Raw genomic sequence first — 15,326 nt, 5'->3', positions numbered from 1 at the left:
GATGAAATCCTTTTGTTTTAGGAACTTTAAAGCTTGATGTCTGAGACAAGCCCTACCTATATAGTCTGATTTTTTAGAAGCAAGAACAGATATTGTATCAGATATGCCTCATAATAAAAAAAAAAGAAAGGAAGGAAGAAAGAAAGGAAGGGAGGGAGGGAGGGAGGGAGGGAGGGAGGGAGGGAGGGAGGGAGGGAGGAAGGGAGGAAGAGAAGGAGCAAGCAAATAAGAAAGAAAGGAAACAAGCAGGAAGACAGATGACTATGTGGCTTGAAACACTTACCAGGAAAATATTAACAAAAGCAGAATAATTGATAACAACACTAAACAAAAACTAAACTGATTTTAAAGTACTTTATCTTGTTTAGTCATTACTGCCTTTACAAAAAAACAAAACAAAACAAAACAACCTAATAAACAACAACAACCAAACCAGACAACCACTAATGAACACAGTGTTCTGAAAGAAAGCCAACAAAACTCTAGTCATTAGACATACCTGTGGTGTCTTAACCTGTAACTATACATGTTCTGGTTCCCAACCCTTGAAAATGCTTTCAAATGTATTTTTCTGCCTATTTAAAAATATTTCATATAAGCCACCATAAGGAACCTTATATATAAAAGATCACTTTAATTTCCTCTAAAACTGATTCTGCATTCTCTTTAAATCATTCCTTAAGTCTTTAGGCAGTATCATATGAAACAGTTATATTACTTCCTAGCAGAGTTCATGATGTTTCTGGCTAACCTTGCTGCATCTACTGTAGTAATGCTGGATGATAGGCACTGACCTTCAGAAGGTTTACTTTGACTAATCTTAAGGATGTGGAGGATTGAGTTTGATTACTAAGACTCTGTTCAATTAAATCCTACAGAAATATTCACCTCACTGCACATGGAGTAACAAGAAAATGACTATTCCAAATGATGATAACTTTTCAGTTACTGAATCAAAAACTATTAAAATGGATCAAGTGCTAGATGAAGAATTCAAAAGTTCACATTTAAATCTAGAGCAATGGTGAATAAAATAAAGGAAAAATTCAGGGTCTGCACGAGAAAGTCAGCAACATAGATGAGAAGGGAAGCACAGAAGATGAACCAGAATGTGAACACTTCAGAGGGAAGATGAGATTTGGGGAAAAAAAGACAGAGTTGGGTGTGAAGAAAAGGTATTTGGAAATGAAAAATCTAATCAATCAAATAAAAAATGCAGAGTAGAGCATCATCAGTAAACTAGACAGCAACAGAAAGAATACTAAATATAATAGACAGAATCAATTTTCTAGAACATTCAAGTCCAAAATCATCAAGATAAAGAACAATAAAACTCGCCGGACATGGTGGCGCATGCCTTTAATCCCAGCACTCGGGAGACAGAGGCAGGTGGATTTCTGAGTTCGAGGCCAGCCTGGTCTATAAAGTGAGTTCCAGGATAGCCAGGGCTATAAAGAGAAACCCTGTCTCAAAAACAAAACAAAACAAAAAATGACTCAGTGGCTAAATGTTCTTGCTACTCAGCTCCATGATAAGAGTTTGATCCCTGAAGCTCATATGATAGAAGAAAATAAACAACTCTATTTAGTTGTCCTCTGATTTCCACTGGTGTGCGTGTGTGTGTGTGTGTGTGTGTGTGTTTGTGTGTGTGATACTCCCATACAAAAACATAAGAACAAAAACCAAATTATTAAAACAACACTAACACTAGCAACAACAGCAACAACAACAACAGCAACAACAGTAAAACAGGTGTGACCACAATGCTCCAGAATTCTAGGAAATATCAAAATAAAAATTTTCCCCACAATTCTGTTTCCCTAACTAGGCTGCCCTGTGTGGCCTCATTAGGAAAGGATATGTCTAGTTCTCCAGTGACTTAATTTGCCATGGTAGGAAGATACTCAGGGAGACCCCACACACACACTTCTCAGATAAGAAGGGGGGATGGGCTGTGTTTGTGGGGGATAGAAAGAGAGTTGGGGGAGTGGTGATCTGGATGTAAAGTGAAAAATTTCTACCGGCAAAGTAGAATAAGGAGCTGAGATTAAAAACTAAAAACAAAGAATTTATTCAATAAAATTATACAGAAATCTTGCTAAAATATAAGGAAATTTATATACATCCAATGATGTGAGGAATTTAGAACTACAAACAGATATGACCAGAGAAAACTATCTCCAATACACATTATAATCAAGGTTCCAAACTACAAACAAAGCTGTGAGGGAAACATAGCATAAAGAAATGGAAGGAAAGGGTTTGCAGAGATGGCTTAGAGCAACAGTGGCTCTCTCAGGTAACCAACTCCTGCTGCCCTCATATTCTTGGTATCTGGGGTTGAAGCTCCTTTGACCCTTCCTCCATAACTCTGGGCCATTATGGATCTTCAGTCCTCAGGGAGCAGGGTTTCAAGTTTAGCTCTCACTTTCAACCTCTTGGAGGCAACCAGTGGCAATAGGCCACAGCAATACTTGCTTTGCGAGTCCCTTGGACATTCCTAACTAACAGCTTGAAAACAGGTACTGGTACTGGTGTGTTTTTCAGTGGGAAATGGGTAACATGGAGTAGATTTAATTGTTGATGGGGAAGGGTGGTCAATACAGAAAGAGAGGAAAGGGGAGTATAAAATAATACTAAGGGCTTCTGATCAAGGCTGTGAGCATTCTATTACTATTTATCAAAATCACGTATAATAGACATAAGTTTGCAAGTATATAGTTTTAAAATGTATCCTCCTTAAGATTCTAATATTTTGAAAAAAAATGAACATTTTAGAGTGTGGTGTATCTAAAAAACCACAACCCTAACTTCACTAAACAAAAATATAATAAATTTGTAATATTTGTAATTTGTAATATGTTTCCTTTTGTAAATTAAATTTTAGAATTTTTCTGTTTTGCTTAGATTTTGTCAACTTGACAAAAGCTACAGTCAACTACAAAAAAGGAACCTTAATTATAGAATTTCACCATGCCAGTGAATCAGTTTCTTTTTATTTTTTGATTAATTAATTTGTTTACAGACCAAATGCTGTCTCCTCTCTTCTCCTTGTACCCCCTTCACAGAGTCCTTCACTATCCATTCCCCCTTCTTATCTGATATCTGAGAGGGCAGGGCTTCCTTTGGGTGTTTGCTCCCCCTGCCCCATACACACTGGCACACTAAGAATAAACACAGCCTCCCTCACCTAGGCCAGATAAAGCAGCCCTGTTGGGAAATACATTCCATGATCAGAATTTAGGGGCTTGGGGGACAGGCCCTGTTCCAGTTGTTGTGGTTCCCACATGGACACTGAGCTACATATCTGCTATGTATGTGTTGGGGGCCTTGGTCCATCCTGTGTATGCTCTTTGGTTGGTGGCTCAGTCTCTGAGAGTTCCCAGTGGTCCAGATTAGTTGATTCTGTTGGTCTTCTTGTGGGGTTCCTATCCCCTTCAGGGCCTTCAATTTTTACTCCAACTCTTCAAGAGCTCTGTCCAATGTTTGGCTGTGGGTAACTGTACCTGTTTCAGCCTGAGAGGCTGTGTAGAGCATCTTGGGGTTCTAGAGCATAAGAGAATATCATTGTCGGTATCAGAGATTTGTGATTGTCTGTTGGATGGGTCTCAAATTGGTTAGATTATTAGTTGGCCATTCCTCAGTCTTTACTCTACCCTTTGCCTGCATTTCCTTTAGACAGGACAGGTACTGGTTGATATTTTTGTGGGTGGGTTGGTGTCTGTGATAGTTTGCATATGCTTAGTCCAGGGAGTGGCATGGTAGGGAGGTGGGGCCTGTTGGAGTAGGTGTGGCCTTGTGGGTGTAGGCTTTAATACCCTTGTCCTAGCTGCCTGGAAGTCAGTATTATGCTAACAGCCTTCATATGAAGATGTAGAAACCTCAGCTCCTCCTGCACCATACATGTATGGATGCTGCCATATTCCTGCTTTGATGATAATGGAGTGAACCTCTGAACACGTAAGCCAACCCCAATTAAATGTTGTCCTTTACAAGACTTGCCTTGGTCATGGTGTCTGTTCATAGCAATAAAACTCTAAATAATACAGTGTTTTTGTCCGTCCATTGGGGATCCTGCATAGCTACAGGAGGGGACCTCTTCAGGTTCTATGTACCCCTCTTAGGCATCTAGGCTAATGTTACACACATTGACTCCTGGCATCCTGGTCTCTGGAGATTTCCAGAGATTCCCCCAACTCCCCAATCCCCAGAAGCTGTAGATTTCCATTAATTCTCCTGGCCCTATGGCCCTGTCTCCTGTCTCTTTCCACATATGATCCTAACCCCCAACCCCCTTCCAAATTGCTTCTGCTACCCAATTGGCTCCCTCCCTCTGCCTTCTATGACAATTTTATTCACCCTCCTAAGTGAGATTCAAGCACTCTCCCTTAGGCCTTCCTTCTTGTTTAACTTTTTTGGGTCTATTAGGAATAGACTGGGTATCCTCTATTTTATGGCTAATATCTATGCATTAGTGAGCACATACCATGCAGTTCCTTTTGGGTCTGGGTTACCTCACTCTGGATGATATTTTCTGGTTCCATCAATTTGTCTGCAAAATTCATGATGTCCTTGTTTTTAATAGTTGAATAGTTTTCCATTGTATAAGTAAAGCATGTTTTTCATATCTGTTATTCATTTGAGGGACATTTGGGTTGTTTCTAGTTTCTGGCTATTATGAATAAAGCTTCTTTGAACAAAATGGCAGCCTACAGATTTAAAACAAAAACTTCTTCACTAACTCTACATCTGACCAGGGGCTAATGTCCAACATATTTAAATAACTCAAGAAGTTAGATGCCAACAAACCAAATAACCTAATTTAAAAAATGAAATGCAGAACTAAGCAAAGATTTCTCAATAGTAGACTCTCACATGGCCAAGAAGCCCTTAAAGAAATGTTCAACATCCTTACTCATTTGAGAAACGCAAATAAAAATAATCCTGGTATTCCACTGTACACCAATCAGTATGGCTAAGATCAAAAATTCAAGTGACAGAACATGCTGGGGAGAATTTAGAAAAAGGGAAACACTTCTCCATTCCTGGTGAGATAGCAAACTTGCACAAACACTCTGGAGATATCTGACAGATTTTCTGAAAGTTGGAAATAGTTCTACCTGAAGACCCAGACATACCACTCCTGGGCATATACCCAAAAGATGGCCCACCATTCCACAAAGACACATGAAACCCTTTCTTGATTAATGATTGACATGGGAGAGCCCAGCCCACTAAGGATGGTGTCTTAGGGTTTTACTGCTGTGAACAGATAACATGACCAAGGCAAGTCTTATAAAAAACAACATTTAATTGGGGCTGGCTTACAGGTTCAGAGGTTCAGTCCATTATCATCAAGGTAGGAGCATGGCAGTATTCAGACAGGCATAGCACAGGCAGAGCTGAGAGTTCCGTGTCTTCATTCAAAGGCTGCTAGTAGAAGACTAACTTCCAGGCACCTAGGGTGAGGGTCTTAAGCTCACACCCACAGTTACACACCTACTCCAACCATGTCACACCTATTCCAACAAGGCCACACCTCCAAATGGTGCCACTCCCTCATCCAAGAATATACAAACCATCACAGATGGTATATTGGCTGATTCTGTTTGTCAACTTGACACAAGCTAAAATTATCACAAAAAAAGGAGCCTCCCTTGAGGAAATGCCTCCATGAGATCCAGCTGTAAGGCATTTTCTCAATTAGAGATCAGAGTAGGAGGGCCCAGCCCACTGTGGTAGGTGCTATCCCTAGGTTGGTAGTCCTGAGTTCTAAAAGAAACCAATCTGAGAAAGCCAGGGGAAGCAAGCCAGTAAGCAGCACTCCTCCATGGCTTGAGCATCAGCTCCTGCCTCCAAGTTCCTGCCCTGTGTTAGTTCCTGTCCTGACTTCATTTGGTGATGAACAGCAATGTGGAAGTACAAGCTGAATAAACTCTTTCCTCCCCAACTTTCTTCTTGGTCCTGTTGTTTTGTGCAAGAATATAAACCCTGACTAAGACAAATTGGTACTGGGCATGGGGTATTCCTGTGACAGCCTGGCCATGTTTTTGCGAGAACTGTGGAAGAACTTAGGAACTTTGAGGTAGAACAACCATTGGGATGTTAAGTGCTCTGTGGGATATTCTGCTGGAGCTTGGAAGATAATGTTGAGAACAGAGCAAATGATGGAGGCATGGATTGTGAAATTTCAAAGGAATAATTAAAGACTCTTACCGGAACCATTGCTGCTTTGATTGTGAAGATTCTGTGGTTCTGGTTAGCTGGGGCCAAAGAGTCAGTTGTGATTAACAAGATACCAGTAGTTCTGGTATAAAGTGAAATCTTTATATTACTGAGACTTAAGTTGAAATCTGCTAAGGAATGTATAACAACTCATCTACTGAATCAACTAGCCCTGAAAACAGATGGTGCTGTAGTATTGGGCCCATACCTGCCTTGGCTGGTAGTCGGAAGTGGATGGGAGTGGCCATGAGTGTGCAAAGGTGTCATGAGCCAATGTCTAGGCTCAGGCCCAGGTGGAGTCGCTGCAGGTGCAGATTGTGGAGGTAGTAGCAAATATTCAAAGGACAATTTTGAAGGCATGAAAAGGTCATGAAGAACAGCTAAGTCTTGGCACTTTGAGAGGCTATTGAAGGCCATTGATGAAGGAACAGCCTCAGTTGCAGTTGACAGCCCAGGACTGAAGGAGCCATGCAAAGGATTTGAAGCTTGGTACTATGAAGAGGCTATTGGTGAAGCCCAGTTGCTGTGGAAGACCCCAGTGTATTAGAGATGCCTATGCCATGGTATAATCACCAAAAATAGCAGCAGCAGTGGAGTGGATCAACCTGAGTTTAGAATGCTACAGAGGGCAGAGCTATAAAAGTGATGCCAACAATTTTGAGGGTCCCAGAAGATTGTGTATAGATCCTAGACATTGAAACAAAAAGCTGTAACATTGAAGTTGCCTTGGAGACTCCAAGATATTTGAGATGCTAGAGCCATGAGCAATCTGCAGAAGAAAGCTGCTAACAGGGAGAAGTAGAACCAGCCCAGGAGAAGGAAGTTTGTTGTAGTCAACAAAGATGGAAAAGGAGTTGGAAATCTGAAGACTGCTTTGACATCAGACATGGAGATGCAGAGTTTGGAGTTTGTCCAGTTGGTTTCTTATCTTGCTTTGGGGATTACAGTTAAGTGATTGATTGAATCTCAAAAGAGACCTTGAACTTTGGACTTTTAACATTACTGAGACTGCTATAGACTATGAGGACTCTTAAAGTTGGACTAAATATATTTTGCATTATGCTATGTTTAAGTATGGCCCCCATAGACTCATATGTTTAAATAAGCCTATGGAGGTCAGGGAGTGGAAAGTGATGGTTTGTATATGCTTAGTCTAGGGAGTAACATTATTTGGAGGTGTGGCCTTGTTGGAATAAGTGTGGCTTTGATGGAGTAGGTATGTCACTGTGGAGTTGGGCTTTAAGACCCTTGTCCTAGCTTCCTATAAGCCAGTCTTCCACTAGCAGTCTTCAGATGAAGATGTAGAACTTTCAGTTCCTCCTGCATCATGCCTGCCTAGATCCTGCCATACTCCTACCTTGATGATAATGGAGTGAACCTCTGTACCTGTAAGCCAGCCCCAATTAAATGTTGTCCTTTATAAAACTTGACTTGGTCATGGTGTCTGTTCACAGTAGTAAAACCCTAAATAAGACAGGTGGTGCCTCTAATGAGCTTATGGTCCAGGTTGTATAAGAAATCAACTGAGTAAGCAGTAGGAGCAAGCCAGGTAAGTAGCAAACTCCATGGCCCATGGTTCAGTTGCTGCTTCAAAGATTCTGCCTTGAATTTCCACCTTGGCTTCCGTCAGTGTTGAACTGTCAGTGGTAATATGAAATAAGTCCTTTCCTTCTTAGGTTAATTTTGGTTATGATGTCTATTAGATCAACAGAAAGAAAACTAGAACATGAGGCAAATAGATTTTTCTTTGTTATTATGATTCATTTAATTTCAATTCTAGAATAACTGAATTCATAATTATCTGATTATATTAGACAAGTTTAAAATTAAATTTTGTGTAATTTTGTTTGGTTTCATAACAGCCCTAGTAAATGATAATTTTGGTTAAAATTTAATAAATTTACTTACCATTAACTCTATCAGTGTTGTAAGAAATATAACTACTTAAAGAAACATTTCAGAACAGAAATATTATCATGAACATCTTATTAATGATAAATTTCATAGTTCATTTATAATTAATTTTTTTACTAAAAAGCAATTATTTTAAATTAATTTTAGAATGAATATCATATTTGTTCTTATTTTTATATTCACTTAAGCATTAGTTGTGTTATTTTGTTAAAATTATCAGATGTAATCTTAGTTTATCCCTATTGAAACTTAAACAGTAGCCAAACCTGTTATTTTTTTTTTTTTGAGTTATTTCTCATAGGGACCTGGTCTAAGACATTTTATAATTCTGAAAAATGAGCTTCCAGTACTGTACAGTAGTGGCAGAAAAGCAAAGACAATTTTAACTACAGTTTCCATTGGAAAAGGAGAAAATGACACTGATTTGCTGTAATGGGATCGAGTCTGGTGCAGGACATGCAGGGCTACATCTAGTTGTTTCCTGTCAGGAAGACTGAACAGTGCAGCTGCAGGAAGGAAATGAGACCTTTCTACAACACACTGTACTCAAGTAAGGATGTCTTTTAAACAAGATTAACAAGAAATAACAAGGAAGAATCATTTCCGTATGATGTCTTAAATAAAAAAGAGGCCGGGAATGTGATGAAATACATGATAAATACAAGAAGAAGCACCTCAGAAATACATTATTTTGACAAAATAATATAAATGTCTAATTTCCACCTTTTGGCAAAATGACACATATGAACAGTTGTTGTCATATAGTCAAATCTTGATATCTTTGTGTTTCAGAGATCTTTCCTTAGCTACAGGGTTATTTCATATATTAATATTTATTATTTACCTGTGTATGTGTCTCTCTGTGTATGTGTGTGGGAGGTTGGGTATGGGTGTGGGTGCATGTGCTTGCTGTAGTGTTAGTATAGATGTTGGAGGACAATATGGCTGTCAGTTCACCATAGGGAACTCATGGATGGAATTCAGGTGTCCAGGCTTGACAGTTATTACCATTACTAGATGAACTATTTCAGCTGCCCATTTCATATTATTTTAATAAACACATATAATTATATAAATATCTGTCTTCAGTTTAAAATATGATATTAATTTATGTAAATTAGCTTTATTAATAAATCAACAATGCTTAATGCCAAAGATTTGAAAAAAGGAGAATTATCTAATATTTCAATATTAAATATGACAAGTATAATTTCTTCAACATTTATGAGTAAATAAGATAAATTATCCAATTCCCAGTGCACAATAACATGAAAGGCTTATCAGTTCTCTGCTTACATTAAGAATTTTTACCCATAGGGATACTAAAAATTGAACCAGAGTGTAGATAAATATACATACAACAATTAGTCCACTTGCAGAATACTAAGTGTCTTACCTAACGAAAACATTCCTTCTCATTTTTTTTAATATGCTACAATAATAGTAATTGGAAGACTGGGGCCTGGAAAATAGCTTAGGAAGTAAAATAATTATTGTACAATCATGAGTTCCTGAGAGTAGAGGACCAGTCCATAAACAATACCTAAGAGGGGAGGTGTAACCCCACCACTAGCTATGCTTGTGTGGAGGAGAAAAGACAGTCCCAGGGGTCACCTGCCTGGCCAGTCCATGTACCTGAAATGGTGAGATCCAGATTCAGTATTTTAGGCTTTCTCTAAAAATAAGATGGAGGTTGATAGAGCAAGATAGCCAACATCAACCTCCTGGCTTGATATGTTTGGGTACAGGACTGTATGGCTAGATGTGTGAGCGTATATAAGCAGACATAGATGCACATACATGTGCACATTAGTTATAGGGAAACATGAATAGTGGCATGCTAGAGCAACAAGACCCTCTGTGGGTTTTCTTCGGTGGTTCAGTCCCAGGGAGCTTTGGGGTTACTGGTTAGTTCGTATTATTGTTCCTCCTAGGGAGCTGCAAACCTTTATTTCTTATATCATTCTGCCATTGCATGTGCCAGGTTTCAGGCTAAATTATGGAGATATAATGGAATACATAAAATCTTCTGGCTTCACAACTCTAGAAGTAAGCATACAAAACATTTGTGATGACCTTGTGAGTTCTGACCCTGAGACAATTTATGTAAAGAATATTGCTCACTGATTTAAATATGTCAATCCATCCCAGCATCTCTGCAAGACAGGGTGAGTGGTACTTTTGAGTTGTACTTTAATTTTAATTTTGAGTGTTTTAGTGAGATTTTTCCCACAAATATACAACAATGTTCTCTTTTTTACATATATTTTAACTTTACTAATTTTCTGACATTAAATTGTTATTGTTATTGTTATAATATTTTCTTTCCTTTTATTCTTTAATTCATTTTCACAGTCCACTCTTCATCCCCATCCTGGTCTGCCCCCAAGACCACTCCTTATCCCATACCTTGCCACCCCCCAGTATCCAAGAGGATGTCTGCACTCCCCCACCCCCACATCGCCAGACTTCCACATTCCCTGGGGCCTCAAGTCTCAAGAGGGTAAGATGCTTCTTCTCCCACTGAGGCCAGACTAGACAGCCCTCTGCTGTATATTTTCTAAGATATAAAAGTTTTATTGTTTTTTTTCCAAGACAGGATTTCTCTGTATAGCCTTGGCTCTCCTGGAACTCACTTTGTAGACCAGGCTGGCCTTGAACTCAGAAATCTGCCTGCCTCTACCTCCTGTGTGCTGGGATTAAAGGCGTGTGCCACCAAGCCCCGCAAAAGTTTTATTATTTTGTTACTTCCAAAATTTACTTATAAGTATTATATAAAAGGAAGTCTACATCTCAGAACAGATATAACTGGCCAATAATTTCATTATAATAATTATGGTTGTCAAAGATTATTTAAAAAAGAAAAGTTTTTATACTATTTATAAAATTGATTCTTATGTGTCCAATTCTTAAATTAAAATGTTGAATTTTCTATATCATGTAAATTGTTAGGTTTGTCATAGGATATACATTAAATCCCTTAAATATGAATAAGAAATTAAACATATTGAAAATAATATTTAAAGCTAAGAACATCAGTGTCACTTTTAGTACACAATATATATTTTGGAAGATAAATGTGTATAGTTGATTTGAATGTTATACAATGCACATGTGTGTTAAAACATTGTACTCCTTATCTACATGCCATTCTTGGGTATCAATTTTTATAATTCAGAGGGTTTGTCACTGAGTGGTACCCCGTAGAGAAAAACAATGTGCTAAATAAAGTAGGACTCAGCAAGTCACCTGCATCTTTAGCACCTTTCAAAAAAGCCTATGTGTACTTATAGCTGTTATCCATGGCCTCAATACTTCAACTCACCAATGAGTCTTTGAAAGAGAAGCTTTTTATTTATACATTTTACCTATAGAACTTGTAAAATTTTAAAGGATCTGTATAGTATTATCTGTGTTTTATCTCCAATTCTGATTACTGCCTCCTCACAGTGATTTTCAATTAGTACTTTCTTTAGCTTTCAGTTTGTAGTAAGTCAGGAAAGAATGAATTATAGGGCATAGAGAGCAAGCCAGTGTTTATTTAATCTATTCTTGAGAACACTTGCTTAAGTTCCCAATAAAGAATGGTTTATCAAACTGGAAAGCCAATGGTATACAAAAGACAAATCCTGTAGTGACAGAGTCAGTCTGCAGTTGATGCTCTAAGTGATCTTCTCTCCTCAAAGAGTTTCCTACAGTTTTCTGCTAGATAACATCCTTTGGTTAGTTTGCACAGACTCTCAAGTGTTTTCACTGTGTGTGTGTGTGTGTGTGTGTGTGTGTGTGTGTGTGTGTGTGTGTGTGTGTGTGATTAAATATGTATAAGGACACACACACATACACACCCACCCACTACTGCATTACAATTCTCTGTTCCTTAACTATGGCACTTTAGAGGTAGACAGTGTATATCAATAGTACCCAAATCCCTGAAACTTTGAATAATAGATGAACACCAAGTAATTACTAGGTCTATTAATTTAATGAATTCTATATAATCCTTATCAGCATGATGTAATCACTTTTTTCATGTAATGTTTGAATTACATTAGTCTGTGGTTTTTGGCCTATTGCTTAAGGTTATTTTTGCATATGAATCTCAAAATTATATATTAAATGCTGAGATCATTCTAAAATTACAAACACGCTCACTAGAAATAGCTTACCAAAATATCTTTATATATTGTTGAATTAGAATGTCAAAGAAACGTCTTACATTTGACTTAATATTTAATGTCAATTTGCATTTAATTTGGTAGCAACAGCTACTATAGGATTGTATTTTTCCATATTCTTCTAAGGTGCCCACAACAATCTTTGTACACCCATGTCTGGGTAGAATAGAGTAGAGTATAAGCTGGCTACACATATGCTAAATTTCTCTGAGCTCTAACACAGAACATGTATTTCAATGTGGAATGACCAGGAACAATATGCCATTAAAACCATGTTTATATCTTAATTGTTGCTTGGCTAGACACTGTCTTGAAGAGCTTCTGGTAGAAGTATGGAGTGTAAAGAGTTTAGAATCAACAGCAAAGTCAAGCATGTGTAGAAATATGAAGGACAGTAAGAGTGATAAGTGAGAGGACTAACAGTTTAATTAAAGTAATACTGTTACAAAACTTTACTGAGGTCTCAACACTGATCCTTCATGAAGATTTGCATAAAGTTTATTTTAGTAATGAAATAATAAAAGATTATTCACTACTATTGAATGTCCTTATACTTTATAATGTTATGGCATTGTCAGTTCGGTAGCTATTATTATTCCAATCCTACTAGAAGGAATATGTATGGGGGCATATAGATGAGTTCTAGAGTTTGAACTTAAAAGTAATACTCAATGAATCTAAACTCTGTTTTTTCAATTATAGTTTGCTGATGGCTGATATCACCTAAATTCAATTTTCCTCACCAATGCAGTTTCCTGTGGGAAATAATCATGAAAGCTTCAAATAATGTGTAATGTGACTAAGGAGACAAAAGTGGGTATTCAGGATGAGAGAGTTCACTTCTCAGAGAATGATCTCTTAGATGGTATTTTTCACCGAGCTCTGGAAAAGTGGGGAATTGCGGCAGCTCAGAGTATCAATTAGCTATAAAACCCAAAGAGTACACTAATGGTGTCTGGTAGGTGTTTACTCCCATGCAGGAAGACTATGAATAATGTATCCAGAGTTATTTTTGCTGCTTCATAATTACATTAATCAAGAACCTGTGTTCCCTGTCTTTCATTTTAACATTCTTTGCATAAGTTGCAACTTTAGGATTATCTCTGTCTGATAGGGTTCCAATCAGTGCCTATTTCAGAGAGAAAGCAAGATTAGGAAGCAAAAAATACAGACTTTGCTTTCATAGGAAATTTCTCCCTTTAGTCTCTATTTCTTGTACTTGTTTCTAGTAGGCCATGTTTACTACATGGGGGGTGATGGTGATATAGCTTTGTAGCTTTGAAAGTTACTTACTAGAATAAAAATGGAGAATTATTGCTGAGAAAGAGGGGAAACTAAGTATTCAACTATCTGGGCCCCAATCATGAATCTAGCCAAACAGTGAAATACATTCCTGAAGAAACTTAGCCCTTGATCACTTTACTGGGGCATTTTTTTTTCAATCCCCCCCTGAAATTGTGTCCAAGTGAACAGTGAGAGAGAAAACAATTTATGCAGCCCAAATCAAGTGAAAGATTTACTTAAACTCTTATGACATGTTCTGTATCAGCACACTGCCTATCTGCTTATATTTCCTCTCAGCCCATCAGAAGGAATTAACATAATCAGCAGTGCAAGATCAAACTATTTTATGTATGCAGTTTAATAGTCCAAGCAACTTTGCATCAATTGAAGAGCCATTTTCATGATAAATGATCAAAATCATGTTTATATTTTCATGCTCTACTTTCTATTTCCATAACTCACAGTCAGAAATGGATAATGTGCTGGTAATATGTGCTAGTCAATTTCAGACATAATGTCCCCCAGGAAACATTTCACGTGGTTCAATTCAGAAAAAGGTGAAAAATTCTGACAAGTCAAGTGTTAAGGTCATTTTTGTATTTCTCATTGATGAACAATAAGTGGATTCCTCAGCAGAAAGTTGTACTTCTGCAAATCAGTGCATTGCTGTATAAAGAACACAGATTTTAACTCGAAAAAAGAAATCCCAGGTAAATATTATCTCAGATCAGTATTTACATGCTGTGCAGATTAGATAAACTTTTGAAAAATCTTTTAACCTATTTTTGTAATTTCTAAGTAAAAATTATGATCTAATTACATGGACGTAAAACTTGAAACTAAGAAGACATACCTTTAATTGCAAGCCTAAACATGAGAGATATTTCTTCAACAATATTGAAAATCTTTTAATATATGCCTTTGAATGATATGAAGTTGACTTGAGTTCATTGGCACATTTAATGACTAGAATATTTATTTTCTGTCTACATTTAAATTTTGCAGATTTTTTTTTGTCAGACTCATGATGGAAGTTTTAATATGACAGCTAAGAATAACTATAATATGTAAATTTCTGCTAATTAGTTTTATTAAAAATATTTCCATGCAGGTATATTCTGATATTGGTTCTCCTCCCTCAGTTCCTTCTAGACCCTCCAGGCTTCCCCAACCATCCAACTACAGACCTTATTCTCTCTCTTTAGAAAATAAATAAAGAAATAAAAAGCATGAGATATGCATACACATACAAGGGTACACACACAGACATACAAACACAAAACCCATAAAAATGCAAAACCAGTAAGGTTTTAGAAGAATATCAAACAATGTTATGAGATATGCACACTACCTCCTCTGAGTTGGGTTTGTAAACCCAGTGAGACCCCACTGGAGAAATACAAATGCTTGCCCATTGGAGATAGCTTCTGGGTTAGGGATGTCTGCTTTCATTTCTAGCACTGGGATCCATTAGGCTTAGACTTGGGCAGTCTCTACACATTCTGCCACAGTCTCTGAGTATGTATATGCATCAAAACGGTTTTATCTGGAAGGCACTATTTCCTTGGTGTTTTTGATCCCCACTGACTCTTAACATCTTTCTGCCTCATGTTCTACAATTGTTCAATGAGCCTTAAGGAGAAAGGTTAGTAAAGATAGATTATTTGAGAAGTGTTTCAAGGTCTCTCACTCTCCACACACTGACCAGTTGTGGGTATCTGTGTTAGT

The sequence above is a fragment of the Mus caroli genome, unplaced genomic scaffold (assembly GCF_978045245.1).
Source record: "Mus caroli unplaced genomic scaffold, Mus_caroli_1 scaffold_11, whole genome shotgun sequence".
Lineage (NCBI taxonomy): Eukaryota > Metazoa > Chordata > Mammalia > Rodentia > Muridae > Mus > Mus caroli.
This window is presented reverse-complemented; position numbering follows the sequence as displayed.